This window comes from Pleurodeles waltl, chromosome 4_2, assembly GCF_031143425.1.
Source record: "Pleurodeles waltl isolate 20211129_DDA chromosome 4_2, aPleWal1.hap1.20221129, whole genome shotgun sequence".
NCBI lineage: Eukaryota > Metazoa > Chordata > Amphibia > Caudata > Salamandridae > Pleurodeles > Pleurodeles waltl.
In genome coordinates, this window is record NC_090443.1 from 884,141,023 (window position 1) to 884,156,343 (window position 15,321).

The following is a 15,321-nucleotide window of genomic DNA, read 5'->3' on the forward strand; positions in this document are numbered from 1 at the left end:
TTGTAAATACTGCATCAACTGAAGCAGGCACACATTGCACAGCCAACACTGCAGTGTCAAATTGGACCAAGCTGAGGTTAGGTCATGGCACATAGGTCGTGAAATGCCAGGGACAGGGAGGTCATAAATGGTGATGGGTGAGATCTGCCTTGCTTAGCAAATACAGTGAGTATATCAGTAAGAGTAAATAATGAATCAATGTGACTTATCTCTGATTGTCCTTGTAGCCACAGGGACTCCCCCTTTAACTGCTGTGTCTGGTGCAGTGGCCTGTGCAGCTAGAAAAAACCATTACACATTTTAGATGTCAGATACACCTCCCCTTTTTATTTTTTATTTTTTAAATATAACCACAATATATCACTACAGTTCGGTTTGCAGTATCTTGTCTTCTATTGAAAATATCACTTTGGGCGTTTTGCTGGTTGTAAATGGTAGAAAAGCCAGGTATTTAAGCCAACCAAAAACTTTTCATAATGGAGCGGCAGAGATACAATGATGACTATAAGTTATTTGAAGCACAATAATGGCGTAGAATAAGTCAGTCAATGAAGGACATATGAGCCCTTATTTTAAGATTGGTGGTAAATGCCGCCTAGCACCACAGCGACGACCGTCAAAAGACCGTTGCTGGGGGTGTTGTGTTTGTGTGTGTGGGGTTATGTGCATGAATGTGTGAGTGTGTGTATGAATGCAACTGTTTGTGTAGTGTTGTTTGCGTGGGTATATGCATGTGTGAGAATGCGTATATGAATGGAAATGTGAATGCGTGTCTGCATATCAGTGTGAATGTTTGTATGGATGTGTACGAGAATGAATGGATGCATGCATAAATGAATGTGTGTATGCCTGCATGAGTGAGTGTGTGTATGCGTGGTGGGTGTCTGTGAGTGTGTGTGAATGATGGTGTGAGGGATGGGAAGGGGGGAGCGTAAATGGAGAGGGGGTTGGGGGCATCTGGGGAGTGTGTGGGGGGTGGGTGAGCCTCCTACCAGTGACAGGGAAGGAATTCCCTGTCACTGAGAGGGCCTACCACCATGGTTTGGTTGCAAACGCCACAAAAACCATGGCAGTAAACAGGGTCAAAATGCTGCGGGCGGTACAATAGCGGCTGTTGCTACCGCCATAGTGGTCGGAATGGTATATTGGCGGGTTTACTGCTGCCAACCTGGAAAATGTCATAATGTGGCGGTATGTACCACCAGCCTATTGGCAGTACTACCGCCACATTATCACCGACCGCCAAGGTAATAATGACCCCCATGGTTTTTATTGGCTAATGTAATGGAACAATGCTCATACTACCTTCCTACCATTCTGCACTGTCATTCAAACTACTACTATACTGAACAATGCTTACAACACAATATTGGGGGGTCACCATAATTATGGCCACTCTATTGTCATTTTACTGCTTGGGAATGAGTAAGAAAAAGAAAGCCTTCTCAGTAGACAAGAGCTGAATAGCTTGCTTGCGTCTGCAAACTCTGCAGTCTTCACAGTACAGTACCTAATCTATTTGCTTAGTCTTACAGTAGCAGTCAACAGGACATATAAGGTAGGGGAGAGGGAAAGCTTAATAACAAAGCAGAAGAAAGCTACAGATTAGTACAGACAGGAGGAAGTCAGATACCGAAAATAGAAAAAAAGGATTTAAAAAAAACATTTTCACATTATAAAAAACAAGGAAAAATTATTCTAAATGGGGAGGGGAAAAAATTAGGGAAATAACTATTATTAACAGAAGAAATTACTGGGTTCAGCAAAGCCATCAGCCATGGTACTGGTAGTGGCTCTGGTACTTTTACCCACCACGGCAGTGGTGGTGGCAGCCTTGGCCTGACACTCCCAAGCCCTCTTCCTGCCCTTAGTTACTGATGTAAGAAAAAAAGAAGATAAAAAAAATAGATTAGTGGTACAGTTAATCTCATAGAAAATATTTTGACAGGCAAAGGCAAACACAGTAACATATTGACATTGTACTTTTCTAAATCAAATCGCCTATATTACTATTAATGGGTTGACCTATGCCTAATTACCTAAAACCTAAGCCCTATTCCAAATTTCCTAACCTACATTTGGAACTACTAATGCATTTCAATGAATCATCTTTGCTTCTCAACCCCCTTGATGGGGCCAACTCAGTCAGTTTCCCTCTTCCTTGCATAGATGCATACTACACTTCACTGGGAGATTGCTTGGGAGTGTGTAAGCTACATCAAAAGAAGACAGAGAACACTAAACCATGATATTACTATTACCACTATCTTAGTGACAAGACAGAGGAGTCTGCATGACTTCTTAAATAATCAGCCCAAGTGAGCACCTACAGTGGAAAGTAGAAATAGGTAGCACCGAGTACCTGGCTTGCTCAAATCGGATCGCAAAATATTCCTAATGTTACGTGAACTTAACTTAACTCTGATTGTGAGCATCATACTATTTGAAAAAAAAATAGCATTACAGGACAAAACAAATTAATGATAACTCATCAAGCCCTGCAACCTTCATGACAAGCAGGTTCAGCAAGTTGTGCTCAAGGTCGAGGATGTTGGCTCAGCCATGCATCAACTGCTGCCAGATGCATCGGACTCCAGTTCTCCTCTGCACACACTGGCATACCCTTCCCCACAGCGGTTGATGCTTCCATAGGCCGTAGCCACTCCCTGGCCTGCTTCCTGCTGTCAGCATAGAAGGGAGATTGCACTGCACAAAAAAATGAGTATGGCTACGTCCTCCTTTGAAAAAATGGTGTGGGGCTGCCCCCTTTGGTATCACCAGAGACCGCAAGGTATGAAGTTGGAATCCACACTGGTGCCACCTCACCCATGCTCTGGGGAAAAAAAAGAAATAGGTAAAAGGAAGGAATAGAAAGGAAGAAATGAGGAAGTGAAGGGAAAACCAAATAAAAGCACAAAAAGTCAAAGAAAAATAAAAAGACAAAAAAGACAAAAATTTAAAATACACAAACACAAATGCACAAACTAATATTATAACGATAAATAAGAGGTGGATGTGTGGGATGGGGAGGATTACAAAGATTTAGGGTAGATTTAAATGTAGGCCCAGAACCATGCACAGAACAGGAAAAACAAAATGGCTACATGTGCATGCCACCGCGTGGTGCAGTTCGTACTCACTTTGCAGCGCAGAAGACGCTACTGGCATCAATCAGCATGAACGGGCATATGAGCATAACTCCGCCCTCACGAAGAGTGAGGTTGAATCTCACACAGTTTTTAGGCACTTCATGGAATTCCGCTTATCTGAAGTCCACGGGTTCCGTACAGGTCTAGATGAGACCCTGCACAATGCAGATCTTATTTACTACAAGGGAATCCCCCAACTCCAGAAGGTAGTTAGTTTAATAATCGGCCTTTAGAAATTTGTTTTCTTTATTTTCCCCTCTTCCAGGTGGTGACTATTTTGACAATATGGAGTGGTGCTTCCTTTTTCTTTGCTTTGAGCTGGGAAGAAGGAGGTCTACTGCTCTCCTAGCGACTTCTATACATGCCCAAGCATTACTGTGCACATTTATTGTGGTTTTCCCATTCCTCTTCCAAACCTTCTCTCTCCTTCAGGTCAACGGGTAGCCCTGCGGGCCGTGCTGCTTGCTAAGGTGCATCACGGTCTCTCCTGCATGCACTTCCGCTGCTCCTCCTTCTATGATGTCAGGTCTGTTTTATTATATCAAGCGAGCTGCCTTCTTGGGCCCTATTTGTCTCAACAACGGGTGCTGCCAAAATCGAGATGTGTCTCGCGGAGGGATGTCTCAAATCCCCTTTTGGAAGGCTACTCTTGTCCTCCTAGATCATTCTCTCATGTTCTAAAGTTAATTTTAGACACAATAAAAAGCTATGATTGCAGTTCTTTGGTGGCTGGCAGAGAGGGGCATCCCCTCAGTCCACCATCTCGGCCCCTCCCCCAGGATGTTATTTTTAATAGTCAGAAATATGTTCGGTGTGTTGTGATGTCATAGCAAAACAAACACAAATATTTTAGCTAAAAACAAAATGTACATTTCACACTGTCTATATTTATTTATACACATACATAAATGTAAAGATTTTGCATGCCACACTTAAATTTATGAGTCATTATTATTTTTCAGGCATATATTCTTTTATTACATGTTTCTAAAGTGAAAAATGTGCATGTTAGAGTGGTTGAATAGGGGAGTTGTATATTGGGACATAAAATGAGTTATAAAGTTGGGAAAGGACAGTGACAATTTATTGAGGAAATGCAAAGGGGCAGATAACGAATCATATTTCTCTTGAAATGTTGAATAAACTAAGGGCCTTACTTTGAGTATGATGACGTGGGAGAACCACCATTAACCAGTGGTGCATCTGCCCTGACAAACACACAGTCACCACTCTTCTTTATAATTCAGGAAGTACCTAGTTCACATTGGCAGAACCTCCAGTGGCTCTCGCAGTGTGAACCACTGGGCTGACAGCCTGTCTACCAAGAGACTGCCAAGTTGAAATGACATTCTGCCCTATTGAGTATGGATAATTTTCACTGCAGACGATCACTATGCTTTGCATTACAGACACAAGCAGAGAAAATGTAGAATTGCACCCATGTACAGGTAAAAATCTCTCTGCATACTGTGATCATTTGTTGTTTTTGTATGGAGAAAACAAACTTCAGCTTTTGCTCTTTGTTTTCTCAATACAAAATGTTTGCCAAAGGGTGCTTTAACTCTTCTAGTGTGGAGGATGACTCCGTGCCGTCCTCCATACCAGTGCTTGTGTGCCGAAGATGACTCCAAGCTGTCCTATCACACAAGACAGGAAATCCCTCTGGAGTGAACAACAGTGAGATATCCCTTTTTTTCAGCCTCGAGAGCTGGGGAAGAGATGGGGAAGAGCTTTCCCAGCAGCCTAAGGCATTTTTTATCAATGTAATGATGATCATTGCACATGGTGCATTGATGTCATTACATTGAAAGTGAAAGTGTAATGACCCGATCGGCTCATTTCATTTTCACTACATCAGTGCTTGGGGGCACATCTCAGCCATGAGCACCAATTCAGATGGGGGAGGTGTCATTGGAAAGGGAAGGATCTCTCCTTTTTATTGGTACCATTCCCCAGTGGATCCCTTCTTGGGGATCACTGCATATGAAGTATCCCCAACCATGAATCTACCCACTAGACACCAGGAACTGGGGTAGCTCCCACTGAGCAAGGGTGTGTGTTCTCCCCGTTTTTTACAATACAGTCTTTCTGCCACCTCGGGGGCAGATGAGGGCAATTCCCCCCATCTGTCCTCCCCGGTGGTGGCAGAAAGCACCCTGGATGCCTGGGTCTACTTTTTTTTTATTCTAGGGGTGGGGACTGCCCAGCATAAGCAAGGCTATGCCCCCCCATCAATAAATATAGGAAAACAGTCTTTCTTGCCCTCCTGGGAATCAGATAAGAGCAGTAACCCCTATGTGCTCCTGGAGGGGCAGAAAGACACCTGGGATTTTGTTTTTTTTATTTGCAGGGTGGGGCTGCCCAGCATGGGCATGAGCATGACCATGCCCCCACGTCTATAGAAATGGAGAAACAATATTTCTTCCCTCCCTGGAGGGCAGATGGGAAAACAACCCTCATTTGTCCCCCTGAAAGGGCTAAAAGTCCCCTGTTCTTTCCAAGCCTTACATCTGGCCTCACACTCACCTTTAAAACTTCAACAGTCTTTCTCTCCCATGCGGACTGAAGCATCTCATCGCAATGGCATGCAAGAGAACATGTGATTCTTTTAGCCATTATTTTTACAAATGGGCCAGGACAGTTTGGCTAACTCCCAGTATCATCCCACTTGCAATGGTGAAAGGCTGCAGTTTCTGGACTTGGGTAGGCTGCCACCTGGAAAAACCTAGCAGTCCCGGACAGGTCTGAAAACTGTACATCGGAGGCAGTCCAGGGTGTTGTACTTCACATTCACCCGACATCATTTTCTTACCTACAATGCCGTGAAAACCTCAAACATTGGCTAAAACACACATTTTCCTCACATTTCTTTGAGGAAAACCTCTGGAATCTGCAGGGAGCTACACATTTCCTAACACCCAGCATTCCCCCAAGCCTCCTAATAAAAATGGTGCCTCACTTGTATGGGTTGGCCAAAAGACCTTAACACAAAAGGCCCTAAAATGCTGCATGAGGAGATCAGCAATAGGGATAGCTGTGGGATTTAGGGCAATGTTCAGCCCCAATCCATGGAAACCTATCAACCACATACATTTTTAAAAAGTAGACAACAAGGGGATTCCAGGGTGGTATGCCTTGTGTGAATCCCATGAGAGTTTCCTATGCACAGTGCCCTGCAAACCTCAAACTTTGCGTGAAATCACACACTTTCCCTACATTTCTGTGATGGAAATGTCTGGAATCTGCAGGAATCTCCAAACTTCCTACCACCCAGAATTGTTCGACATGTGTCAATAAACATGCTGGCCCACTTGTGTGGTTAGGCCTAGTGCCTAGTGCCAGCGACAGAAAACAGATCAAACCGAAGTCAATAGGTGTCCACACACAAGGGCTCTCATTGTCCTTGGTTTGATCCATTCCTGTTGCGGCACTATGCAGCATTTTTATCAGCACAGGTGGGGCAATGCTGGGTGGTAGGAATTTATGGAACTCCTGTGGATTCCGAACGTTTCCATCACAGCAATGTAAGGAAAATATGTAGTTTTAAAAAATGTACAAGTTTGCTATGTGTCCCTAAGTGCTGTCTGAGCTAGGGCTCCGAAGCCACAGCTACCCACTTTGCAAAAAACTGGTCAGTTTTGAGTGGAAAAATGAGATGTATCCATGTTGTGTTTTGGACCGTTTCCTGTTGTGGGAACTAGGCCTACCCACACAAGTGAGGTACCATTTTTATCAGAAGAATTAGGGGAATGCTGGGAAGAAGGAAACTTGTGGCTCCCACAGAGTCCAGAAGTATCCATCACAGAAATGTGAGCATATGAATTGCTTGATACCCAGTGCACGATGAAAAACCGTTGCAGGATACAGCTCAGTTATTGGCTCTGGGTTTTTGAAATATTCACAAACTCTATATATCTTCACAACCAGAAGGGTCTATGGCTTTCAAAATCAGCCATCGTGACGAGAAGTTACAAATAAAAATGTTGTCACAAATGGCTATTTCTTCCTATTAATGTTCAGTATTTTATTTTGTAACACTTAGGGCCTGCTTATTACCTTGGTGGATAGGATACTCCGTCACAAACATCCGCTGTATTACAAGTTCCATTATATCCTATGGAACTTGTAAAACGGCGGGCAGGATATGCGTCACATTTGTGACGGAGTATCCCATCTGCCAAGGTCGTAATCAGGCCCTTAGTTTCTTTGGGAAAACCTTGAACGACCTACACAAATGACCCCTTGATAAATTTAGAATTTTGTCTAGTTTTAAGAAATGGATAAGTTTGGGATCCACCAGGTGTTTCAAACCTGTTTCCAGCACAAAAAGTAGGAAAATTGAGATAGATCCCAGTAAAATGTGCAAGGTGTAAGTACCCCTTGGTACTGACTACAAGCCAGTCCAGCCTCCTACAGGACTCTGTTCATTTCAAGAAATAATCACAACTCCTTCCACTGTGAATCCTTAAAGTCAGTGAATTAACCAAAGCTCAACTTTCTGGCAACTATGGCAGTGAGCAAACAGGCTTAATTTAGGGCAATGTGGAAAGTATTCATGCAGTAAAAAATCACAAACTGAATTGGAAAGAAAATAAAATGTAATAAAATGACACCAAAATGACAGCAGTCCAATGAGGAGAATCTAAAATATGAACTTTTAAAATTTTAAGTAGAAACAGCAACAAAAAGCATTAAGCACCAATGACAGTCAATTGTTGTGGAAGAGCAGGACGTAGGCATAATTTCAAGAGTAACTGCAATTGAGCACAAGTTGTAAACACTGACCTGGTTCAACTCGGTGGAAGATTTTACCTTCTAATTTAGGCCCTGATTAGGTTACAAGTTTGACAGTCCGTAGACCATTACGGTGGTGGTGGTGGACTGACCACTGTCGGCTTTGGGGTCGGACCACCAGAGTCAGACGGGCCTATGGAGCAAAGAACGCCGCGGTCCTGCCGACATCACCAGGCAGCACATAACACCACGGTCATGAGGCAGCACAAACAATCCGGCAGAGCCTGTGTTGCTGCCAGACACATTACGAGGTTGCACAATGCCAATGTGACTGTGGCGCCCCAACCACCACATATCAGCAGGCGGAAACGGACAAAATAAAGAGAGACACTCACCAGCAGGCAGTCTCACACACCTGCTGCCACCATGCAACCTGCCATGCACGTCCTGTCACTGTTGATCATCGATGGAGCACAAAATCCACTCCTCCAGTGCCAGTCTTCTTGGCCTGCACCTGGTGCCAAGGAACAGACCTTGCCTCTGAGGTAGTTTCACTACTTCCTGATGTCCTACCTTGTGCGCAAGGTTGTGCCTACAAAAACTCTGTCAAGTATACTCTCCCACATTTCTATTTTCCTACTGAAAGGAGTGTGCTGGACTTGGGTCCAAACAATTGTGGCTCTACCCTAATGATTTCATCCACAATGACTTTCATCTCCTCATCATTAAAACATAGGTTTTTGGGGCGTGACATGGTGCTGTACAGAAATAAAAATAAGAAAAAAGAGTAACAGTGACTAACTAAACTGGGGTAGTACAAAAGGGTGAGAATGGAGTGAAGTGTGTGCAGGATGTGGTGTGGGATGTTGAAAAAAAATTGAAGGGGTGCCTATTCTATATTTTGCAGGTGTGTCCAGTGTGGCAATGTGTTTTCAAATCTATCCAATGTTCCATTATGTATTACCTTGGTGAACGTGAACCACTGTGGTTTGGTCCTTCATTGGCTGACTACAATGGCTGCCCGCCACTGCGACTTTGGGCTTGTGAAATAGTCAGTGGTTGATCATGATGCTGCCAGTGCTGGAGGTCAGACCTCTTATTTCTGGGTCTCTTCACCTCTGCCAGCCTGCCTTTTTGGGTTGGGGGTTGGCAGTCCTACCTGTGCGACTCATAATATGGCAGTCTGAAAGACCACCACCATGGCAGTCTTTTTGGGACTGCCAGCATGGCAGTCTGACCACCAAATTCGTAATGAGGCCCTTAGAGTTTGGAGAATGGGTCACTACTCTGTAGTGCTGAGGGAGTACCTGCCCGCCAAATTTTGAGATATCTGCCAGCCCACTAGACAGCTTTTGCAATGGCAAGAACCACTGTCATAGTGGTTCCTGTAAATGCATTGAAAGATTGACCGATAGCTCATGATGGAGCTCGGCAGCAACCCTTCAATGTTATTTTTATTTTCAAAAAGAAATTCTCAAAGCAGGATTTTCTGTTTGAAAATGAAGATAATTTCCCCCTCACCATGGTAATTTTCTCCCATGGCAGGGGTTATTTCACAAGTTTCAGTGTCCCTTACCATCAGATTTTACCTGGCAGTGATGAACACTGAAAACTGACAATTTGTCTGTCCACTCTAAAAAGGGTTGGTGGGCAAATGGCCAAACTTCCTTTGGCCATTACTCTTTGTGAAGTCATACTGAATGTCCATCTGACTCTAAAGGAGGCAGGCAGACCTTCAGTTTAGCAGTGAGGGTCACAGTTGCAACAGAGTATCCTCTCCACCAAGCTATAAATCGGGACCCTAATATTAAAGTCCCATTTTTCAGGACTTCGGCAACAACTCCTGTAGAAGCTTTTCAAATTCAAGAAAATTCCAAAGACTGAATCAGCTCAGTAAGGATAAAGATAATTTTCTTTCCGTGTATGGAGACTACTGGCTTGAGAGGCCAAGTCAGAGCAATCCAAATTTAGGAAGTCATATATTATCTTTAATCTCTGCAAACCACAAGACTTGCTTATGCATGTCATTAATTTTTCAAACTAACATATGATAATTTCTCAAACATTACAGAAAGTATTACCATTAATCTTTCCCAACTTCAGTATGTAAGGTCAAGTAAAATACAGTAAAGGAAGTTACAAAAACATGGCCTACGTGCCACACACTCAAAAATGGAATCATCCATTCTCCATAAGCAGCACGTACACAGGATAGTACATTTCTTAATACATATTGCTTCAGCTAGCATGCAATGATATTTCACAAGTGCTGTCCTGGTAGCAAGTCTTGCATCATAATGGATTCTGAGAAAGAAGAAAAGAACAGTAAGCCAGTTTCCCAAGATTATGAGTTGTTCAACAAGCAGACCTTGTTATCATTGGGTATCACAGGGCCTAGCAGGCCAAAATGGATTCCAGATAAAATGCAATTCCACATTCTGCCTACATTTGTTCCTGCAGCAGGGACATCTCCTGCACCCCATCAGGCTTGGGGGAGTCTCTCTTTGGGGGGTATTGATGAGGTACAGCATTCTCACTACAGCATTTTTCTAACACTATTCTTATGCAAGTGGGGCATGCTTGTATCAGCAAACACAATGTAATTAACGCCACTGTTCCCATTACTAGTGCCTCTATCAACCAAGATCCCCAATTGTGGAACCATGCGCCTAGTGTTCCCCAAATTTCACCGAGTTCTGTGGAAACACACACTTCCTTGGCTTCTTTTTTAACCTCCCTGATGTTCCCTATAGCTTTATTTATTTTCTCGCTGTTGTCCGGAATATATGTACAGCAGGTCTGATGGATCATGTGAAATACCCCGCCATCCTTCAGCCAAGATGATTTCTAATGCAACACGGTTCTGGATCACAACAGCCCTCATGTCGGTCAATTCCTCTGTTATATTCCACAGGGCTACCGCTGTGGAGTCTGCCAAGTCCTCTATTAACCCCACCAGTTGATGCATTCTAGTTGTTGAGTATATCATTCCCACGAGGAGCAGCATGATGCCTATAACTGAAAAGGCTCTATCTATCCAGGTGGCAGCTCTTGCCTGGCAGGGCCTATGGTGGGCCAAACCTTCTAGCTGAGACATATTCGTGATGTGGGAAATTCGTGGTAGCACTAGCACAGGGTAGCAGGTGCTATTCCATCCGGCCAGAAGGTGAAAGTACGCTGAGTTACCACATATGAAGAAAACCCCTGTGGCTCTGACATACTACTGAACAAGCAGGGCTATTTCTCAGCCTGTCCAAGTAAGTAATGGTGCGGGATCTACTGGGCCTACATATATGTTGGCCTCTGCATCAGTCGTAGAAGTGCCGTCACACACCTTAGAAAGGCCAACTTTCCTCAGCACATAACTCACTGTTCTGTAATAGTCGACTGGGCCACTACCCTGGCTATATTTTATGCACCATGGTGCAATCCCGGTGCCCACAACTTGAAGTTGTGGTATGCCTAAGTTCTTTGCTGTCCTATTGCCTGATGCTTGCCAATTTGTTTGGTTCTCCCTTCTTATGTTTAATCGTTGTCCCATTGCCACACCCTAGCCTAGGAGTTGCTCCTCCTGTTCCTGGGAACCCTCCATTTTGCATGGTGTTGTTTTGTTGTGGGGTATTTTATTGTTATTGTGCATTGGTCTATGCCAGATCTGTGCCTTAAGTTGTTGCTGCATCGCATGCAGTATTATCCTACATCCTATGTAGTTAATAAGTGGTATTTGTTTGTATTTCATCACGTCCTCGGTATTTGTTAGTAAACAGGTGCACACATAACAGCCTGAAATGTTTGTCGATTCTACATACATATCTACCATCTGTACAAAGTGCTTGCGGCATATGTCTCTCTGTATTCGCATGAGGTCACTTGATGCCTATTTTTCCCTTCTCCCAACTCTCCCGCTCCCGTCACCCTTGGGATATCGACTGGCCGTTCCCCATCTAACATTCTGTTTTGTTTATGATATGGTGCTCATCTAGAAAAGGTATGTATATATTGTCTGCAAAAAATATCAACATAACGGTCACTATTATTCCTGGGAAAGGGGCACAGATGGCTGTCAGCACTGCAGGCCAATTCCTGTCTTCTCTCCTTGTTTTTGGCATTGTCCTTGTCACAGGTACGATGATGTCAGAGACAAGGAAGCCACCCTATGTGGAGGTTATATTCTGTCTATTTGTTAGATGGGTCCAGTCGTGTTAAATTTTATTTCAGCAGCTTCCAGATCAAAGTATCTGGGTGGTGATCAATTATCTCTTCATCATTGGTACCCCAAAATGTGGCACCAGAGGTTATCTAGCACATAATGCCCACCTGGGTACATCTGTGGACAAATCCGTAAACAACCCGATTGCACCATGTGTTCCTCAGAGGTGTGGAACATCTGTTATCCTATGTAGTCCTCTAGTCCTGTGTAGTCCTATGAAGAATCACCTCAAGACTCACTTGCACCCCGACTTCTGCAGAGGTGCAGTACGAGCAGTCCTGTCAGTGTTTGCTTGCTGGTTTTGTGTAGTGGAGGTTGTATCTTGGCGGTGGGGGCAAAACTGTTGGTGGCACCACAGAAGGCTGCTGCGGATCTGCTGCTCACGTCGCCTTCTTGGTTTGGGAGCTGTGGGTCCAGGGAGTCAGCCCATCACACTTGACTGTTGTGCCAGTTGTCACAAGGGGTTTGTAGGGGCCCCTCCCACCATGGCTGGAGACAGTGTTGTCTGGTGTGGGCCTTTACCCACAACCAGTCACTGGGCTGCAGTCCGTGTTCTGGCGGTGGTTCTGCTTCTGGTAAGGCCTGCAGCACCTGGTGGTGAAGATAACATAACATCTGTGTTAAGTTCTTGCAAAATTGTAACAACAGATCATCTGCTCCTGCTAGTGGTGCCACCGACATGTGGCCAGGGATGTGCATAAGGCAGCTGAAGAATATCTCATGGGGGCTCACCTTTGTCACTCAATCAGGGGTACTTCTCATGGCTAGCAGTGCTAATGGCAGTGCGTCAATCCAGGAGAGTTCAGTGGATGCACAGATCTTTCCAATCTTATTCTAAGTACCCCATTCTTCCTCTCAACAGCTCCTGCCACGGGTGGATGGTATGCACAATACAGTTTCAGGGTGAACCCCAGCCCCTTGCAGAGCCCCTGAATTGCATGGGAGATACATCCTGGTCCGTTGTCAGAGCTCAGGAGGGCTGGGAACCTGAAGCGTGGAATAAATTCCTTCAACATACATTTGGCAGCCGTCTGCCAATAACAGTTCTTTGTGGGATAGGCTTCTGTCCATTTGCTGAACATGCACACAAGGACCAAAACATATTTGAATGTGTGTGCAGGGGACATTTCAATGAACTCCACTTCCAGGCTCTTAAAGGGTCTATGTGGTGGGGGGAAGTGGCCTGGTGGTGTGGGTGTACCCTTGCCTGTGTTATAATGAGCACAAATAGTACATTGCTTACATGAATATTCAGCTTATTGGCAAAATGTTGTGCTGTGCCAACACTGGGAAATCAAACGGATCATTCCATTACGCCCCACATGAGAAGGCCGTGGAAAAGGTGGGCAATGGTCGGGAGTAACAATGATGGCAGACATATCCTACCATTTGGGGCTACCCAAATCCCTTCCTTGTTCTGTGTACAACCACCCCTCTTCCATTCCTCCAGCTCCTGTTCCTTAACCTGTTGTTTAACACATTTGGGATCAAAATATGTACATTCATCTCTAACCGGTGCGGCGGATGTTACCTGCACCATTGTATACTCGCACATACTTATCGCTAGTCTCCTGGCTTCCCCATCAATGAACACATTTACTATGGAAAAGCAATTTTGGCAGAGGTATGAGCTGCACACTTGCCAATAGCAACACTCTTCAGCAAAAGCAATGCTTGCAACAAATCGGCAATAAATTGGCCAGCTGAGGTGAGTAATCCCTTCATTGCCCACAACTCACCAAAGTCATGGGTGACTCCAAATGCATACTGGCTGTTGGTATAAATTTTCACTAATTCCTATTCTGCCAACTTGCAAGTCCTTGTAAGTGCCACTGGTTCTGCTGTCTGGGCACTTTTTACTGTTAACTTTCCCCCTTACTGCAACCTTTTGGCTGTGCCCGCAGCCTAAACGGCTTACAACGTTCCAGGTTTGTCCCTAACGCATGAACCTTCAACAAACAAGTCTCCTTCTGCATATGGGGATGGAGTGTCTCTAATGTCTGGTCTCACTTCGGTGTGCCTATTGACTGCCAAGATGCAGTCGTCTAAGGAGTTATCCGTTAAGGGGTCATCATGGTCACATAGGGCTCAGCATAGTGCACCTTTTAATAATGTGGTGTGGTGCTAAAAAGGTTAATTCTAATGGAAGACAGGCAATTGTGAGGTGTTGGGTTTTGTTGTTGTCAATAATGTGTCCATGGCGTGTGAAACATGCTAAATCAAAGTGTGTGCAAGCACTACGTTTTCGGACTGCTCTACCGCCAGGGTCATCGAGGCCACCTCCCTCAGACTTGGTGGAAGTGCTGCTGCAACGAGGTTCACTGGGCAGTAAAAGTAGCTGTGCTTCTGGGCTCCACTTCTAAGGAGCAACCCCCTTTCCCATGGCAGAGTAGGTGAAAATCCTTGCCATAATCTGGGAGGCCTAATGCAGGTGTTGAACACATTTCTTTTTTCAGTGTTTGGAAAGCTTTCTCACAGTCTAGGGGCCATGGGATCTAGTCGGCACCTCCTTGTGGGTGAGGTTTTGGAGTTGCCATGCTATTAGGAAAAAAAATGGTATCCAGTGTCTGCAGTAGCCTGCTACTCCAAGGAAAGCCCTCACCTTCCTCTGTGTGTGTGGTCTGGGAAATTGCGTGATGGCAGCTATCCTATCAGGCAGTAGCTTTCATGTCTCCTGAGCGAGTAGATGGCCTAAATAGTGCACCGTTTGGTGGCAAAACTGTAGTTTCTTGGGGAACATTTTGTGGCCCTTTCTGGCTAGGTTACGCAATAATGCTATGTTATCTTGGATGCAAGCTGTCCGAGATGATGAGGATAACAGCAGGTCATCAAAGTACCGAATTAGGGTAGACCGCACAGGTAGATGAAGGGATGCCAGATCTTTCCTTGGGGCATTGGAAAAGATGGAAGGTGAGTCGCAAAGCCCTTGTGGCAGTTGTTTCTATGTTATTCTCCTTCCACAGAATTTGAAGGAAAAAAAGGTACTGAGAATTAGGATGCAGGGGCACAGAGAAAAAGGCATTGCTCAAATCTAGTACTGAGAAATGGGTAGCTTTTACTGGAATGCTGAGCAAAATCGTATCTGGGTTCGGAACCACTAAAAATTACGGGACCAATACCAAAACCCATATGTCAACTCATTAACCCATATCTTCACAACAGGGTTCTCTTTGAAAATGTCATATCCAGTCAAAGACAGTAAGTCCAATGCCGTTTATTGTAAGGTGC